Raw genomic sequence first — 20,400 nt, 5'->3', positions numbered from 1 at the left:
ATACTTATAGAATCTATGCGGAAAGAAAATAGTCGTGGAATGTATTGGGTCCCATACATTCCACGACTCTTTTCTTTCCGAACAGACTAAAGGGGCCCACTGATTAACAGTCCGTCGGACGGTATCGGCCTGTCAGTTGTTCGAAACTGTCAAAATTTCGTTCTAACTGACAGGCCGATACCGTCCGGCGGACTGATAATCAGTGGGCCCCTTTAGTGCAAAATTGACTGATTCAAACTTTACTTCAAATAAAAACGTCACTCTTGACACTGACATATCCGATCTATGTCGTATCTTTAACTAATTTTTGACGTACTTATCTCAAAGCTCGAATAAGGCCGTTAGTTGCCTAACAGAGCAGAGGTACATGTTTAATCTTGCCTTTGGACCATTATATGCCTTTTGAGACCTACCCTCTGTTTGAAAACCGCGCGGAAAACCGCTTGCCGTTGTACTTGAATAATTAGAACGTAAACTTTGCCGCGCGGCATCAAACTCTAACACTGTTCACGGTCTTTAACTTTATTGCAATGATATTAAGGTATATAAGGTATAAAACAAGCGAAATAATTCTTAAATACGGTGTCATTTCAGACATTCGTCCGCCTTATTGTAAATTTCAGGCATCGAAGGCACAGAACCTTCCGGCAATCAGCCACGATTGAAAATTGTGTGAAAATATTTTAAACAGCTATTTTAAATTCATAATTGTTACATATTTGCCGTAATTTATTTTTAAAAGCAGTTCATTTTACTTCCAATAATAGAACTGCTAGACGGGGCATTTCTGATATGATTGGGTTAAGTTTTTATACTGTAAATATACTAGGCAGGTACTAATTTATTATTAATTTTTAATTCTAAGTTAATTTATAGTATTTTTTTATTAATTTCTATTGTTATCTAATGTTATTATTTTAAATTAATCAAATTAAATATTCTTAAAAATAAACAAACAAATATGTAAAACGTCAGTTAAAAGCAAAACTCAACTATACCTTGACAAACAAGTTTTTTACTTATAACCTAAAACCTAATTGGTTCGTATGTGTTAGTGGGAGTAAAATCTTATTTTAGCTTTCACTGCACTGAAGAAAAAAAATTAAATGTAAAGTTTTAAAACACGTCTCTTATTTACGTACCTATACATTGAAGTCACTGAACTGCTTAAAGAATCATGGTCCATTTTTTCTTCCTCCAAGCTACATTATACAGCTATTCGTATTCACCAACTATATTCCTGAAAGTGCATCTATTTCATTCAGAATCCTAGACTTCCATGCAAACGACGTTCAAATGCGCCGATACGCTTTATCCGTAAGATAAGGCTCCGCCTGAGCGGTAAATGTAGCCAATAGCGCTAAAGGCACGGAGATACTGCAAATGTTCTGCACTTATCTGTTCTTTCGTCAAATACGGGGTTATACTTTGGGGTCATGTAGCGTCTTAGGGAATGTTTGGTAGCTTCAGCTATGTATTTACCTCCAAGATTTTATTTAACTTGTATGTATGTTTTTTGTATGTATGTTCGGGTCAAAATTTGCAAGGTAAATTAGACCCACTTACATTATTCGATTGAGCTGAAACATCACATACATAATAATATGTTAATTGGGTGGTAATGCAGTACTAGGATAGGAACGATTATTCGACATTCACATTCCGTCTAAATAAATTATTCTACAAAACCTCTGTATTTAAATTCATACATCAAACAAGGCAAGTCGACAAGCCACACACAAACAAAATTAATTTAAAAGCCATTCTCGGAAACAAAGTTTAACTAAAAAGGTTTATGTTTGCAGCATGTACAGTGTCACGGCGTGAAATATTACTTGTGTTGAATGTTTGAAAGTTGGGCAGACGTTGTCAGGCGTGGTACTCTGCGATTTCGTCGCTTTGCTACAGGTAGCTAAAAGTACATCCGTTCCACCCCGATTTTGGGGTTTGCCATAAGCCGCGCGTGGCGCTGTCGCCACCTAGCGGCCATGTCTGTGCTGATCGTGACAGACGCGTTTTGTTAGAGAGTGAGTCTCCTGTACCTAGTACTATTATTTATTCTGTGACGTTGTCAAGGTTTGACGGCGAATTTGGTATGAAATTAAAGGTTTTATAGTTCGTTTTTTTAGCATTAGTGAAATACTACTTTCACTTTTGCGTTATGTCTATTTTTGTATAGGATTTTAAACAGCGCGCCAAGCGGTACGTTTTGGAAACTCAAAATCCTATACAAAATTACACCTTAACGCAAACGCGTACGTCATGTCACGCTATCGAATGAAATTTACACTAGGGTACAGTAATAGTTGAAGTTGATAAAAAAATTGAAAAAAAAAATTGTTATTTAAGTGGAAGACAGTAAAAAATTTCATATTGTTTATTACAAGCTCACGTCTCGGGTCAACCTAGTTTACAAGAAAAAAGGTAAACTTTAACGTAACTCGTAACTTTGTACGTAGATTTAGTAGATGTTACTCAGGAATTCCGTAAAGAATTCTTAAGTTGATTGTTCCTTTGAACTAAAAGGTTATTTCGCTTTATTAGTTTGTAAAGGGTTTAGTATTGGATGGAAGTTTGTAGGAACGCGGATCTTACCCGTAAAGGTACCGTTCAGATTTAGACTGCACCAGCGTTGCTGCTGCAGTATTACAGTGCGACATTACTGCCGAATGCATTACTGCCGCAAAAGTCAAAAATCCGGACAGCGGAATTTTTAATTATCACTGGTCTGGGTTTTATTAAAAAAAGAGTTGTTTTTTAACTTTAAAATACATCAATGATCTTTCTGAATATTTCTTAGGAACTGGTTTGTTCACCGTAAGTCAGGATCGAATAATAAAAATATGTTTTATTTTGTCATTTTTGGTTTAATATCGGATTAAATAAATCTCTCGTCAAAAACGAGGAAAATATTAAAATGTTTTTGACAACGGTATCTAATGAAAATTTAAAAAGACAACAAAAACCGAATTTATTCTAATCCGCGCAGACCCTGCAAGCTAGTTAAATAATAATTAAAATTTACATTTCACCCTCCCTGCGATAATCCGGGCGAGTCCATATTACGCCATATTTTAAAGTCGAGTCCATTTATTTGGTTTAACTGAGATGGAAATATGGCGGTTTTGGAAGTAGGTTGTCAGAATGGTATTTGTTTACGTTTTCATGTGATAATTTTAATGTAGTTTTGACCATTTCGACATATTAATGTAGAAAGGATTTACTGAGATTTGAAAACATGATTTTAAAAGCTTCATGTAGTGTAATCAATATTTCAATACCCATTGTACCTATCACCAAAACACCAAGGAAATCTCTAGGATTCCTTAGAGATCGATTCGACCTCTAAGATAATAAACATAGACTAGGAATCTGCTAGACCGAGTTTAGCGCAATTATTTCATGCAACCGATGATGCCAAAAATGCGGAGTTGCGCGGGACGAGGTGAGCGAAGTTCCGTGCTGTGATTGGTCCGTTCAAAGACACGGACGTCACACAAAGACACTTTCGACTCGAACATGGAGTAAAATTACCGTACGCGTGGCAGAGGGGGTAGCGCGACTATGCTCAGTCTGGTGGATGTCTTGTCTGTGCTCTAGATAGATTAGAGATCGATTCGATCTCTAAGATAATAAGTAATAGTTAGTAAAGTTGACGTTCGGATATCAACTACAGGTGCATAATATATGTTGCGGCGTCGTTGTTGTTGCACACATACACAGGGCAAAAAGATGAAAAACAAAGAAAAAGAAAAGGATAACAACAAAGACAGAAAAAATAAATTACACTTGAGTTCAGCAATATCTGCAGTAAGGAAAAGGCTTTGACTCAGCATTTTGTCGCAATATTTTCTGTTGATTATTTTCTTGTAAGTATAAGTAATTCATGTCATTAACGGGTCTAACGCGATAAAATTTCATTATTTTACCTTTTTTTCGATGTTTCAGCAAGGTTGCACTTACTGTGGTAACGGAAGACTGACGTCCCAGCAAAATGTGTACAAAACGCGAGTTTAACCCTTTCGCCCAATGGTCAATGGACTTGATATGAAGTCCGAACATTTCGTGCCCCACACACCACGACTTGATATCAAGTCGTAGTTTTGGTCAAGTTTCTATCTATATGGACAATTTTTGACATGGCGGCGGCACTTTACTTCATTGACGTGGCGGCGAAAAGGTTAAAGTGTTATAGGCCAATCTCTAGTTCTCCCGAGAACTGAATTAACCCGTTTACGAGCCATGGTATTACCGCATACAGGGTGAATCTATCTAAATAGACATACCTATGCACCGTGGGCCTCACAAAATTGTAATTTATCGCTTCCCCTTTGTTTGCCGCGTTAGTCCGACTTCGCTTTGAAAAAGGATTTTTTTTAAATTGAACGCGATGCTGGTATTTATGTAAATTGGGGTGGTATCGGGTATTTTGTAATTAGGGTTGTTTTGGGTTGCCTGTTTTATTTGGGTTTGATGGAATTTCGGTCAAAGAGAAGATAAGTATATTAAAAAAAAAGATAAACATTTTCGTATGTGACCCTGGCAAGCCAGCTTCGTCAGTGGCAAATTCGAAAAATGTAGGCGCGAAGGATTGAGCTCTCATACAAATTTTGAATTTCATGCCTTTTACTACTGACAAAAATGGCTTTCAGGAGTCCAATGAAAACTTACTTTAGCTTACTGAGGGACTAAGTACTTATTTTCATTTACATTACATATTTTCTTATGGTACTTATTATATTTAATATTAGATAAGAACATTCAAACAGCTACACCAAACGCAAATCGTGTGCGAGAACTCGCATGCGAGTTTCATTATATTGTGTTATTTGATCGGTCGGCTGAATTTGATGTCAACCTCAATGGTCCGCAATGTAACTAAAATCCGATACGAATTCGCGCGCCTAACGCTTAATACGCTTAACGCTTATGACGGTAACGTTGCTATAAAATATGAAGTATGTCAAAATGTGTAAGCTGGCGAAAGTTTCATAATATTTTCCACACCGTCCGTGGTCACCGCTTAAATCACCCCACCCAGACACCCACAATACCCACATACTTCGCGATGATTAGAACTTCTCCTTTGAACACAGAATGACATGCATACTTAGTAAGATTAAAACACGCTCCATAATTAGAAAAAGAACACTACAACCCAAATTGCCTAATAAACAACGTTAATAGCTCGAAATCTTCAAAAGCGACCAAAATAAACCAATTTCTAAGAGGAATCTTCAACAAAAAAGCCATAAACACAAAACAGCATATTTTATTTCTTAAATACGCAACTTATATCCTTTTGGAGTGAAGGCAAGCTCAGCGTGATACTTAGCGCCGGAACGAAAGGACCGACAAAAAAAAGACAAAAAACACGCACAAACAGATGCGCAGGATTCACAAGACAATGATCTGTTTATCGTATCACATGTGTTGATATGTTCCACTTGGGACTTTTAAGTATTATACAGGGTCATTTTTGGACCGTAGGCCATATTATGCGAGGTGATTAGGTAGGTCACACTGAATAACTTTTTCTATGGGACCAACCCCGAAATCCCAAAAAAAATTTGGCTTTCCCATAGAAAACGTCGACATCCACTCGACCAAAATGTATGAAACGGCCAAAAATTTTTTTGTGATTTCGGAGTTGGTCCCATAGAAAAGGTTGTTCAGTATGGCCTACCTAATCACCTCGCACAATATTGCTAATGGTCCAAAATGACCCTGTATACTTATGGTTTATTGTTTACTAATATCTATGTGTTATGTGGGTGTCTAATGGGCGACGGTAATCGCTTACCATCAGGCGACTCGTCTGCTCGTTTGCTTCATAAATCATAAAAAACCGGGCAAGTGCGAGTTGGACTCGCACACGAAGGGTTCCGTACCGTAAAGCAAAAACAAAGCAAAAAAATAACGGTCACCCATCCAAGTACTGACCCCGCCCGACGTTGCTTAACTTCGGTCAAAAATCACGTTTGTTGTATGGGAGCCCCACTTAAATCTTTATTTTATTCTGTTTTTAGTATTTGTTGTGATAGCGGCAACAGAAATACATCATCTGTGAAAATTTCAACTGCCTAGCTATCACGGTTCGTGAGATACAGCCTGGTGACAGACGGACGGACGGACGGACGGACGGATGGACGGACAGCAGAGTCTTAGTAATAGGGTCCCGTTTTACCCTTTGGGTACGGAACCCTAAAAAGAACTTTAATAAGACGAAAGGGGGCGACCGCTCTCCATACAAACGGATATTTATATTATAGAAAATATTTGTACGCGATTTGATGTAACTATATTAACCACAATTATAATGATTATTAATCATAACTTTAAAAACTGTTAATTTTAAAACTAACTAAACTAATGTAGTTGATAGTATGAGATATGATACCTACTCGTAATAATAATACAATAACCTGCAGGAAAATCAACCCAATCGTTTTTACATCTTTTGTAATTTCTATTGAACTCCATTATTATATTTTAATCCGGAAAGCATTTCATCTGTTCACAGAACTATCGTTGTTTTATATTTTATTGCATTCGAGAACTGGAGGCCAATTTGAACTTACATTTTAACATCAAAATGATGTCATTTGGTTATTATTCACCGCTCGCGCCAATATAGTACCTATAAACGAGTACGACCGAAATGCCCGCGCAAATATTATATTTATTAAATTTAGGACTTTTATACTCCTTAAAATTATAAAATACATTAAGATCATAAAAACATTTATGTACACCTGAAAAGGTAAAGTTTCGGTGTAACTAAATATGTACCTAATTGTATATTTCACCTGGCCCCTGTTTCACCAACGTGACAGGTGCGACGAATTGTAAAATCACTGTTGCTGACGTCACAGGCATCCATGAACTACGGTTACCGCTTACCATCGGGCGGGCCGTATTCCTGTTTGCCACCATCATTGTATTATTAAAAAAAACTTTATGATATCGGAAAAAAACAGATATTTCTCTTGCTAAGTTTATGACAATTGTCACAAGAAACACTACAATTGTCACGAAATTCCGACATATAACTCATTACCTGTCAAGAATTACCTACAATTCTTCTAAGTCTTTGACAATTGTCAGAAACTTCGCAGGAGAAATATCTGTTTTTTTCCGATATAATAAAGTTTTTTTAAATAATACAATGATGGTGGCAAACAGGAATACGGCCCGCCCGATGGTAAGTGGTAATCGTAGCCCATGGATGCCTGTGACGTCAGCAATAGTGATTTTACAATTCGTAGCACCTGTCACCGATGTGAAATTGGGGCCTGGAATGAAACCTGATTCTTACATACATAAAAAACTTGAAAACTTGAAACAATAGGTAACAAGAAAATTTGTTCTTGTCCATTGTTTTTATATGATAACAAAATTATATCATTTAGATACTACAAAGTGGGTTCGAATTCGCCTCCTTTTGTATTGTGTTCTCCTATTTCTATTTTATTGATTTCGAGAACCGGTCGCAAGAAGAACAGAGCGGCAGCTGGGGACTGTCCGTCTGATCCCGCTGAAGCCTAAACAAACTGTACAAACACCGTTGTGTAAACTTTGGTTTACCGTTTCTTTGTATTTGTGGTACCTACATGATTTTAGAGGCAAATTCAAACTTATATTGTGACATCAAAATGATGGCACGTTCATATAATATGTGTGATCGAAATGTATATATTATAGTTCGTTTTTTTTAGCATTAGAAAGAACTTGAAAGAGGGTGAGCGATTTTGACATGTCTTAATTGAAAAACGCTTTTTAAAAATCGGTAATTAATAAATAAATAAATAAATAAATAAATAAATATTATAGGACATTCTTACACAGATTGACTAAGTCCCACAGTAAGCTCAAGAAGGCTTGTGTTGTGGGTACTCAGACAACGATATATATAATATACAAATACTTAAAAATACATAGAAAACACCCATGACTCAGGAACAAATATCTGTATCATCATACAAATAAATGCCCTTACTGGGATTCGAACCCAGGACCATCGGCTTCGCAGGCAGGGTCACTACCCACTAGGCCAGACCGGATTATTACTTATGAAAGCAGAAGAATATAAATGATCGTATTTTTTTTTTAAATTAGATTACATTCATAATTGTTACATATCTGCCGTAACTTATTTTTTAAATGTGTTTTTTAATTAAAAGACACATCTAGATTGTTTATCTTATTTCTAATGCTAAAAAATACTAACTATAAGTATGTTACACAGACGTTAGTGAATATGTCAGTGTCAATTTCGTGGTAAGGCTACTTTAGGTAGGTATGTAGGTACATGTTTTGTGATTTCTATTGAACTGGATTTTACGTTTTAATCCGAGAAACGTGATTCATGTTACTTTCACAGAACTAGAATTGTTAACTGTTAATCCGTAAAGCTTATTTTAAATAATATATCTCAACTGGGATAAGACAAACATAGTTTATTTTCTGGGCAAGAGTAAGAGTATGAGGGTTCCGTACCTCTCCTGGATATCTTAAATGTAAATTCACTTTCATCACCCCCCGTCCAGGATGTGAACTTCGTTCCTCCCGTTCTCTCAAACTTTCGATTCCTTCTCACCGTACTGGTTTTATGTCCAACTCTTTCGCCGTTGAGGCAATCCGTCTCTGGAACTCCCTCCCTCTCTCTATTCGACAAGCCCCAAGCAAACCTGTCTTTAAACGACTACTCCGCAAGCATCTTCTGTCAGAAGAATTTAAATAATGTTCTCCGTCTTCATATTATACAATATATATATATATATAATTTATATTTATTAGTTTATCTTTGTACATCATATAAGTACATATTAGTATTTTATCATATTTTTGTAGGTTTATGTTATTATGATTATATATAATATTTGACTTCTCGGTTACATTTCTCTTTATAAATTATGTATCTCCTGCACCAACATTTGTCTCTGTTTGACCCAATGGTTGACTGGTAGAGAATGCCTTTAGGCATTAAGTCCGCCATTTGTACATTTTTCCTGTGCTTGTGCAATAAAGTTTAAATAAATAAAAATAAATAAATAAAAATAAGACAAGTACATATTTAATTTTATTAGGATTATCTGAAAAACATAAATTAACTAACACGTTCAACTCGTTTTATATTATAGGTTTATCTGCAATGACATGTTTAGCAAGTTTCTTTTTAAACGAGTTAAACGCGTCGAGATGTTTAATATGTGAGGGTAGGTTGTTATAAATGCGCGCACCCTCAAAAGTAATCATTGATTTGCCGTAGTTAGTACGAATCTTCGGTAAGATAAGAAAACTAGCGCGGCGGCGATGTGGCGGCGGTGTTTTACTTACTCTTGCCCCAGTGTTTGTCTTACCCCATCTGACCTTACCTCAAATAGATTCACAATAAAAATATTTTATAGGACAATTATTCTTCCCAAATCTGTAGGTTCACCTGGAGTTTCGAATCCAAAATCGTTTAACTTAACATATTTTATCTCTAAGTGTCCTTCGAAACTCGGAAGGGCCAATAAAAGTGTTTGCGCTTTCTAATTCGGAACTTAGAAGACACCTGGTGGCCGATTTGAGAAGTTTTCAACGACCCCATAGCGCCAGAGAGCAACCGCCTTTACACTTTTCGACTATAATTTTTTATATGAATGGAATAAGCCCAGCTCAAAACGAGGCGAACCACGTCGTCGATGGCGAGACGGGTTATGCTCTTTTTTTAAGGAATGGCCAGAGACTGCACAGGATGGGGAAGACTGGAAAAAACGGGAGAGACCTTTGCCCAGCAGTGGACATAATAATAGGCTCCCAATAATATAAACCCCCCCACAAGGTGGACTAACGACCTGAAGTCGCAAGACTCGCAAGTTCGTATCTTGTCGGAGTCAAATTTTTCCATTTTTCTTTTAATATAAACATTTGTGCAACACCACAATTCTTCAACTACAATTTTGATATAACAAGAAAAATACTAAAACAACCTACTCTCGAAGTAAACGTGCTGTCATAACTGGGTCGCCGTCTGATACATCCTTTTGAAATCGTATAAAGAGATCCGGTGTTTTGGAAACTTTACGATTGGACATTTTGTTTGCTTTTTACGACTTCTGACTGGCTCTGAACTGATGAGGCTACTTAGCGGGTACCTAGTATAGTCGCTATCAATATATCAGAGCGGCCAAAGGGCTCAAAAATATCTAAACGCGCACTTTAGCGCCTTGACGACAGAAGGCCCGATTCGGATCATGAAATAGACATATATTATACATCTTTTAGATATCATCAAGATACGACAACGATATGTTTAAGATCTAACCTGTCAAAATTGACATTTGCGCGATTCTGGAGAATCTGGAGATACTCTTGAACGATTTCCACAGGATATGACTTAGAGATCCAATTCACATCTAATAGATATCTTACTCTATCTAACGTAAAGTGACATTGGTTGCCCGAATTGCGCTGCAAAAGAGAACTAGTTGATATCTAAACTATAGCGTATCTAGAAGGGATCTAGTAGGTACGTGTCGTCTCTTATGAATATCTTGAAGTTCGAATACGGCAGAGAGATGCGTGTTCCGATATTTGTGAGCACCTTGGCCGCTCCGACATATCTGATAGCGACCGTAGATTGTAATCATTTTAAGGTTTTATGAACCTATTTTCTGGGTTTGAACACTTAGTGCTTGAAAATAGAGACCTATGCTCTTCGAAATACCTATGTCACGCGTGGTAACTAAAACAACGTAACTAACATCGTCAAATAAAATTAGGTCTGCCAGGGCAATTGCAACTATGGGGCAAATGCAACTACTCTATACAAGAAGAGATAGAGCCACTTGCATGGAATACTTTCGCCAGTCATAAAAGAGAGGTCACCCATGGTTTAAGAGGCCCTACACCTCTAGACTCACTTCTTAAATTGTATTGTAAAAAGAGTGGATCTTAATTTGACACACGATCGCGTCATTGAATCTCGTCAGTATTTATGTTTTTTACTATAAGTATATCCGATATTAAGCTGTATTGGAATTTCTAATAAGATTTGATACTTATGTATATGGATTTAAGTCTAAAATCGACATTTTATGGACATTTAAACGCTTAGAAAAATTTACGATTTCGAGTCCAACAGAATCGAAGAAGAGTTATGGTTGTTCTATGCATGCTCAAGAAGTAACGGGTATTTGTCAGGTTTAGTTGTAGGTGGTGGTCTATTACGACATTATAAATTGTCATAAGACTCACATGTATAGTCAATTATTATTGCTAATCTTAACCATTGTTATAAAAATATTCTTTATTGTGTAACATACAGTTACAATAGGCGATCATATCGAGGCGTGTCAAATATTGTAATATTTTGAAGTTTTGACGTTATTTAGGTATCGGTCTCATAATTCTAAGTAACGTTTGGTTAGTTCAATTACCTAGTTACCAAATTTGATGAAAGGCATATGAACCGCTTAAGCCATCAAATGTTTGGCTTAAGCGGTTCATATTAAGCCACCAAATGTTTGGCTTAAGCGGTTCATATGCTTTCATTATGTAGCAGTCACATATAATATCACAACAACGTAAACAAGTTGCTCTTTGCGTACTTTTGTACGTAAATATTGTACACCCATAACCACTTTATATGCGCCGTTGCCAAGTAATACGTCAAAATGCGCATTTATAAAGGGGTTGAAGAGCACTTGGTTCCAGGTTCCAGCTCGCTGACAATCATAGTTTTCGAGAAATCTTTATTGTCACAACTCCCCTCTGTCCCCTCTGTCCCAATCCAATTACATAAAATGCGTAATAAATTAAAACCTATATACGAGTAATAATATAGTCCTCCTCATCGTTTTCGATGACGGCGAATCTAAATGAACATTAATATGGACGTTGTCTAGCGTGAGCCCTTAATTATGTGACTGGCCAGGCCGAACTTGGTCTTAAATTGCACGCGTGACAAAAGTTGGGCAGCTGCGTTGAGCGCGTACACGTAGGAAGGCATAAGGTAAGGGAGACCCCTTTCCGTAACTGGAGTTTAAAAAAAAACCTATTGCGGCTTAAATTAAACACATAACTTTCTACCAAATTGGCCCAGCAATTGACGCACAAAGGTATGAAGGAAATTTAAAAAGAGAATCCATTTTTAAAACCCTCGCCGAAAAATGCCGTTTGCTTTTTCCACGGATTGCCGGTGGCAGAGATTGGTTCTTTTACAGGGTTATGTGATTTCTGGGAAAGCGTTACGTTTTTATTTTTTGATTTGAATACAGTCGCCATCATGATATATCGGAGCGGCCGCGGTGCTCAAAAGTATCTGAACACGCCCTTAACGCCTTGACAATAGAGGCGTGTTTAGATATTTGTAGGCACCTTGGCCGCTCCGATATATCTGATGGCGACTGTACATACGTACAGTCAGTATCAAAAATAGCGGTTAAGGTGGCCTAGCCAAGGTGACAATCGCTTCTCCACCGAATCGTTTTGCGTCTCTCTATCACTCTTCCATATTTAGTGTGACAGTGACAGTTGCATTTCGTTCGCTACGTAGCTTTAGCGATTGGCATGTTATCTACGGGGCTAGGGTGCGTATGCGTATCCAAGATGACAATCGTTAACGCTCCGTGGCGAATGATATGGTAGTCTCTCTGTCACTCTTCCATATTAGTGCGATAGTGACAGTTGCGTTTCATTCGCTACGGATCGTAAACGATTGGCATGTTTGCTACGCACCCAGACTACTCCGGAAATACATCGTGAAAGTAATTCTGTATCTTATTTCGTTGCATTAGGTTTCAAAACATCACACAGGTAGTTTTAGCTTACCCACGCTTGATATGGACTACTAATGTTTACTGTCACTAGATGAGGCATACAACTGTCCTATTACACACTCACAGTACTACACACACACACACACACACACACACACACACACACACACACACACACACACACATTCACACACACACACACACACAGGCACAGGTACAGGCTGGGCCAAAAGTACGTTGACATAGATTTTTTACAGTGCATATTGCTAATAATTTTAACAAACGTTTCATAAATCAATTTTTTAAACATGCAGATACGTCTGCGAGCGATATTCCAAACGTTTTGAAACGTTTCATAGTTTAAAAGAAAAAATAAAACAGTTTTAGAGATAACTAATACATAGTTGGTAGCAATGCATGATGCATATCCTTGTAAGGCATCGTTTGGCTATACCTAGTTTCAATCTTCAATCTTACTTATTAGCTCAATAGTGGGACCGGATTTTTGCACTAAAAGTTTTGATAATTCTAAAGTTGAAAAAGTGATACTTATCTGATATAGGACATATTTTTAAGCATATATGCTATATATGATGAAAAGTTAGAACGAGCGTTAGATATAAATTAGGTATTTATATATTTTTAGTAATGATTTTTTAATATTGAATTAAAGTGCAATGTTTAAGTTCCATTGTTTATAATATGTATGACGCTTTATAATGTAAAATTATTAGAATTTTTTTTAACGTGCTTCTTTGTCGAACTACAATTAGCTTATTATTTTGTCGATATTGAATTAAAGTTTAATAAATCCACAACAACATATCTAAATTTATAAGTTAATAGGCAAGCTAAAAAGCTAGAAGAATAAGATATATGCTTTAGAATTAATATACGTTTTTTGTCCTATAATATCTAATATTGAATTAGAGTCTGTAAAAATAAGTCTATTACTATAAAATAATATACGCAGCCATATTATGGAAAGTAAGAAATTTCTGTGTGTAGCTTGCATTGTAATAGTAAAATCTAGTTAAAAAGGCGCGAAATTCATACATACGCCGCGCTGGTCCGTCAGTCGCCGGCGCGGCGCTCGAGAGCCTATCATAGCCTACCTATACCTCGCCCCTCGCCCCACCTCCCGCTCAGTAACACTGTCTGTCTTTTCTTATCATTCATTTGTTTGTTTACCGTGCACATATATAAATTAGATGCGGACATTACGTGAAATTAAAATATCTTATTAAGTAAAAATACCTACAGCTGGTCAATCAGATCTTGTCAGTAGAAAGAGGCGGCAAATTTGAAAAATGTAGGTGCGAAGGGATATCGTTCCATAGAAAATTTGAATTTCGCGCCTTTTTTTAGTGACAAGATTTGCTTGACCAGCTATATTTCATTATCTTGACTAATATTGTAATAAAAATGTACAAGATATTCACAACTATTTTTTACTATACATAGTTTGTCAAAGGACTGTCTCATTTCAAACATAGACAGGGAGAATCATCATACTATCTTTGACTTACACTAGTACTAGCACCCAAAAGAAAAGGATGAATATAGTTTTTTTGTTTTTATTTACTGACAAATTGGTTTGACCAACTATACCTATTTCTGGTTCCTATTGTCATGTCCTGTCCTATTCAACGTCAATATCATAATATGTATATTATAAACCAACTGATCAATATTACACGGTATACATCCTGAATATACAATAAGGTAAGTGGCCTCACTTACCTTATTGTATATTCCGTGTGGGCCGTATATGCCTATATACAGCCCACCTTAAATTAAAATGGTTTTTTTTAATAAACAGGATATGAAGTATGAAAAACTCACTCAAATAGGTTTCTCATTTATTTAAGTTTCTTCATTATACCAAAATAGTTATAAAAATATTACGATACTCTTGGAAAATATACCTTTTATAAAAGTCCTATTATGGGCCTTATTGAACACTACCAGTGTATTACTTAATCCCGCAAAAAATAATCATTTTGACAGTAGGTAATAACAGATTTTATTGTTTTTAACTTAAGACTTATACATATACAAATAACAATATTTGATACTTCATAACAGGAGGATTTATTTATAATAAGTGAAAATAATTATTTTGGGTCTTAATAACTAAAGATATAAAAATTGTCTAGTTTACGCGAAAATAGTAGGTAACTAAACATAAATCTTTATTAGTTACAGTAGTCTCATCTTTTAACATCTGGGGGCACGGCAGTGCCCCCGCCAAGACGAGAAAAGCGCAAGGGCACTATCTACCTTTTCTCGAAGCGCTTCGTCGTTTTTTGGAACCCTCATAACTTGGGGTTGGATTATACCAGATAAACAAAGTTCTCGGACTTATTAAGCATATCAATTGCATAGCTCTTATACTTTAGATTTTATTCATATCTAAAAACTTCGATTTCGTCACTGACTCACTCACTTGATGATCATCAATACCGGGTACTTCCTGAAGTCCTCTAAGAAGCTGAAATTTGGTATGTAAGATAGTTTTAGTACACAAACAACAAATAAATTCAAAAAAAAATTATCCCTAAGGGGATGAAGATGGGGTTTAATTTTGTATGGGAAATCAATAATCGCTGAACCGATTTAGTTGAAATTTGGTATGTAGATAGGTATTGTCATGGGGAAGGATATAGAATAGATTTCAACCTCAAAGTTTACCCTTACGGGGTGAAGGCAGATTTCAACCCCAAAGTTTACCCTTACGGGGTGAAGGGTTATATGGGGAATCAGTAAGAAGTACATTGTGTAACAGATGCCCCCAGATACTTATTTCAGGATTTTTAATAGTAAATCACCCCCAACCCTTTAAATTAGGGGATGGAAGATTGTCATAAACAACTTACAAAAATAAGTGAAATCCCATCAAAAACATTTTGATGTACAATGTTGCCCAAACGAAACCATAAGGCTCGCACTGTCAAAAAGTTATCAGATCTCTTGCCAAGCTTCTAACTCTACAAGCCCTCTAACTTTACTAGCTCTACACCAAAAGTGTGTGGCTTGGCCGTTTCGTTTCTACAAGAACTATTGTATGTAAGTATAATACAAAAACCGCCCAAATGCGAGTCGCACTCGCGTTCCAAGGGTTCTGTACATTACACAATTTTTAACAATATATTTTTTTAAGAGAAAAGTGAGTAGTCTTTAAAAAACCCGTAGGTATCGGAAAACTAGGTACTTAAGTCCGACTCACGCTTGACTGCACATTTCTAATAGGTTTTCCTGTCATCTATAGGAAGAGAGCTAATATGTGTATTTTTTTCATAATTTTAGACCCAGTAGTTTCGGAGATAAGGGGGGAGGGGGGAATGGTCATTTTTTGCGTATTTTCTTAAATCACTTCTAAACTATTTATTTTAAAATTATGAAAAAATATATCTGAGATTCTTACAATGAGCCCCTTCGTTTGATATATATATATATATATATATATATATATTTTTAATTTATTGAACAATAAGCTAAATAAAGTACATTATTATTACAAGACCCATCGTGGGCAAAACCTTGAGGAGGTTTGTATGCCGATGGGGAGTTCGAGAAAATAACATGACAATATACATATCTATCTTTCTACTAATTAAAATTCTAACAAAATTCTCTTATATTATTTCATATTCTAATTCTCTTATATTAATTATAACAAGATATAGTTTTTTTTTCTTCTATTTATCATTCATCTCAAAAGTGACCCCTTTATTTGAATTTCTATTATTTACTTTACGTGTATGTCCTTGGGCTAGAGACTTACATGTGTATACCAAATTTCAACTTATTGGTGCAGTAGTTGCGGAGCAAATAGGCTGTGACAGACGGACAGCCAGACACACGAGTGATCCTATAAGGGTTCAGTATTTTTCCTTTTGAGGTACGGAACCCTAAAAATAATGAATTTAATAAATTTTTCACCTTATGCCCATGTGGCGGTAGCGAAACAGCCAAGCCACATATTTTGACTAAGGTGTAGAGTTAGTGAAGTTAGGGCTTGTAGAGTTTGAAGCTTGGCTCGACAAGAGATCTGACAACTTTTTGACAGTGCGAGTCTTATGGTTTCGTCTTAGCAACAAAATTTACATGAAAATGTGTTTGGTGGGATATTTTTTTACAGTAAAAATATTTAGTCGTAACAGTAAGTATTATCTTTTAACATAATTTTTACAGTACATCTGGTGCTACATTACGACCGGTGCTATAATAAGCACGTTAAAACACTCCCTTTGACCGTGTTTTAAAATTCGTCACTCGTTGCAAAATATCTATTTTTCGCAATTCTATCGTAAAAGAAAAGAAAACTAACGAAGAGGTTTTACGCATACGAGGGCCGCACTGAAAGTTTTGCGTAACTTTTGAATAAAATCATTTATAACCATAATAATACATTTATTGCTTCTCAAAATGTTTCCCTTTACATTCTATGCACATATTCACTCGCTCAGACCATTTTTGGAAGCATGAGGCCCAATCACTTGACTGCATGTTTTCGACGTGGTGATGAAACGTAGTAACTGCCTTATCCGGGGTCTTAAATGTCAAACCCCAAATTAAATCCTTAATTTTGGGAAATAGATAGAAGTCACAGGGTGCAATGTCTGGATTATAATCCGTATAAGAGACATTTTCCACGTTTTCGTAATGAAAAAATGTTTTTGCCTTTATTGCGGTATCGGTGGACGCATTATTATGACGCAGGAGGATGCGGCTTCTCGGTCGTCTCTCGCGGTCTTTTTCAATGACTGCGGGCACACAAATGGTAGTGTACTACTCAGTATTTAACGTTCTTTTATTATTTAAAAGTACGGTACAAAAAAGTCGCGTTTAAAAAAACAGACGATAAAAATGTTTGGCAACGCTTTTGGCTTGTTGAACTTCTATGGGCCTCCTGTCACCTTCGAAAGACCCATTGACTGGACTAATGCCTTTTTTCCGGATCGTAGCAGTAAATCCAGATTTCATCTCCTCTAACGATGTTATATACAGCATTTGAACTTTCTTGCTTGTACTTACGCAGCATTTCTCGGCACCAGTCAAAAAGTACCTGTTTTTGGACTGAAGTTAATTCGTGAGGAATCCAAAGACAACAAGGCTTCCCGACTTTTAAATATTCTTGTAAAATCTTTTGTATTTGTCTCATACCTATCCCTAATTGTCCTCAAATTTCGTCATAGGTGATTCGTGGGTTTTCTTCAATGAGTCGTCTCACAGTAGCCACGTTTCCTTGAATGATCGCCGTGGACGGTCGACCTTCACGAAAATCATTATCTAGAATAATACTGTCTCTACTAAATTTACCATACCAACGCCTCACGATGCTCAGATGTGGTGCTTCAATCCCAAAAGCATTTTGAAGGCAAGCACTACACTCTTGCGGAGTAAGCGAACTTTTAAAATCATAACAAAATCATAGCTCTAAAAATATTTTCGCGTTAAAGCCACGTTCAACGCACTGACTTACTTTGACAAGCCATTAAAAACAAAAGACGATCGATTTGTCGCCAACATTTGTCACATTCCATAATCAAAAGCCTGTATTTTTTTTAAATATACAATTCATAATTTAAATGTTTACCAGTGGCCAGTAGTGCAAAACATTCAGTGTGGCCTATGTAGTAGGAGAGAGGAGGAGTTTGTTAAGAACTATAGACAATAGAAGAGGAAGGATGCTTGGGCACCTGATACGACACGACGAATTTATCAAAAATATCATAGAAGGGAAAGTTGAAGCAAACAGGAAGAGGGGAAGACCAAGGAGAGCGTACATGGATCAAATAAAGGAAAAGATCAAAGTCGTGTCGTATCGGGCTGTCAAAGAGAAGGCGGAGGACCGCCAAACATGGAATTTGCTCCACCGACAAGAGTCATACTCTTAAATATATGATGATGATCGTAAATACCTACCTATGTATTAACAAAAAAAAGTCACTTGTAATTAGTTACTGCCTTTAAAAAGTATAAGTGCCTCAATGTTATTAGACTTTTTGATTCTTTAAAACGTCTTTAGGTCAATAAAGCAAGTGAAAAATTATTAGAGTTAGACCAAGAAAAGTCTGCAGCAATTTTGACAGCCCACGCAGTGCAAGTGTTATTTATAAGTCATAATTTCATAGAAGTTTCTTCAAATCGACCTTATTAATAAGAGATTAAAAATATTGAAAATTATCTTAAAATATTTTAATCTAATATTTCATCTCATACGTTCAATAAGGCCCGGGACTAGACCTTTTTACCTGCACTGACAGTGGGCCTTCTTATCAACAAGTACAAATTCAGAATAATTGGGAATAATAGGGAGCAACTGCTATTTTTGAATGCTGGGCCTTGTTACCCGCCGGGCCTCATATGCCTGCACCTCATCTACCTTATTTATTTGTTTTACAAGGGGAAAAGTTGTTGATTAACCGCTCGTGCTAATATTGATACCCAAACAAGCGAAACATTTTTTTTTATTAAATAGGAGGCAAACGAGCAGACGGATCATCTGGTGGTTAGCGATTACCGCCGCCCATGGACACCCGCAACACCAGAAGGGTTGCAAGCGCGTTGCCGACCTTTAAGATGGGGGTCTTTGAAGGTTTGAAGGTCGTATCGGACAGTTCATTCCACAGTTTGGCTGTTCGAGGCATTCACAAATTCAAACATTCTAAAATTGAACCACGAGCGTAGTTAGTGGTTCGTAAAGTTGAACCTTGAGCGTAGTGAAGGTTTCAAGGGACGAAGGTTAAATAAAATTTTCACCACATCAGCTCGTAAAGGCCCTCTTGATTGTTCGTAACGGATAAGAAAAGTGGCATTTAATTTGATGCAAATTTTGAGTTGTTACCGTAGGTAAATTGGATCAGTTGGTTGGTAATATTGACTTTAAAATGATAAATATTGAATAACGTCAGTTTGAAATTGATTTTATGATAAAGTAAATATTATCGGAGATGATCGCTCTTAAAAAATATATGTCGCTAGTCATTTATAACCTAAAAGCGCCAAATTACGCAAAATTATATTGAAATGACACCTGTGTATTGAATTTGAAGAATACTTTAACAAGGGTAGTTATCTGTATGACAATGCACCTAAAATAATTTTCAAATGTATCTATTATTTCTGTACTTAACACGATAACGAATTCTACGTAAACGAAACCGCGGGCAATCCCTAGTACATATAGAAATAAATAAGGGAAGGTAAGTTTTCATTAGTGTACTGTGTAAAATAACTATTTACCATTGATAATAATTTTATAAACGCTTTGCGTATTTTTAAGGGCACCGCGCTAACCGCTAGCCGCGACCGTCGATCGCTGCCTCCTGCCACGGCGCACAGCGCGGCGCGCGCAAACGCCGCGCGTTTGAAATGTAACTTAATATAAGCTCGGAATGCATACTTACGTATCAGTATTTAGTGTCGCCGTGATTTTATATTTCTAATCTTTTGTGTGAGAAGTAAGATCTTTATTATGACCGTGTAATATTAACTCTACAAACTTTAATTCAATATTGGCTATACTGCTTAACGAGAAATCAATATCTAGACAAGCACATTGTCTACATTTCTAACTTTTTACATGTATACTAAGTTGATAGATAATATCGTAATTTTGCAATAT

General features: G+C 36.4%; 1 protein-coding gene across 1 annotated transcript in view; it reads left to right on the top strand.

Moving 5' to 3' along the window:
• LOC134673266 (hemicentin-1) overlaps nt 1–20,400 on the top strand; it is a 231,000-nt gene that overhangs the window by 111,514 nt on the left and 99,086 nt on the right. The window lies entirely within an intron of this gene.

Source organism: Cydia fagiglandana, chromosome 18 (assembly GCF_963556715.1).
Source record: "Cydia fagiglandana chromosome 18, ilCydFagi1.1, whole genome shotgun sequence".
Lineage (NCBI taxonomy): Eukaryota > Metazoa > Arthropoda > Insecta > Lepidoptera > Tortricidae > Cydia > Cydia fagiglandana.
The sequence above is the reverse complement of the archived record's forward strand: the minus strand, read 5'-3'. Positions and strand labels throughout refer to the sequence as shown.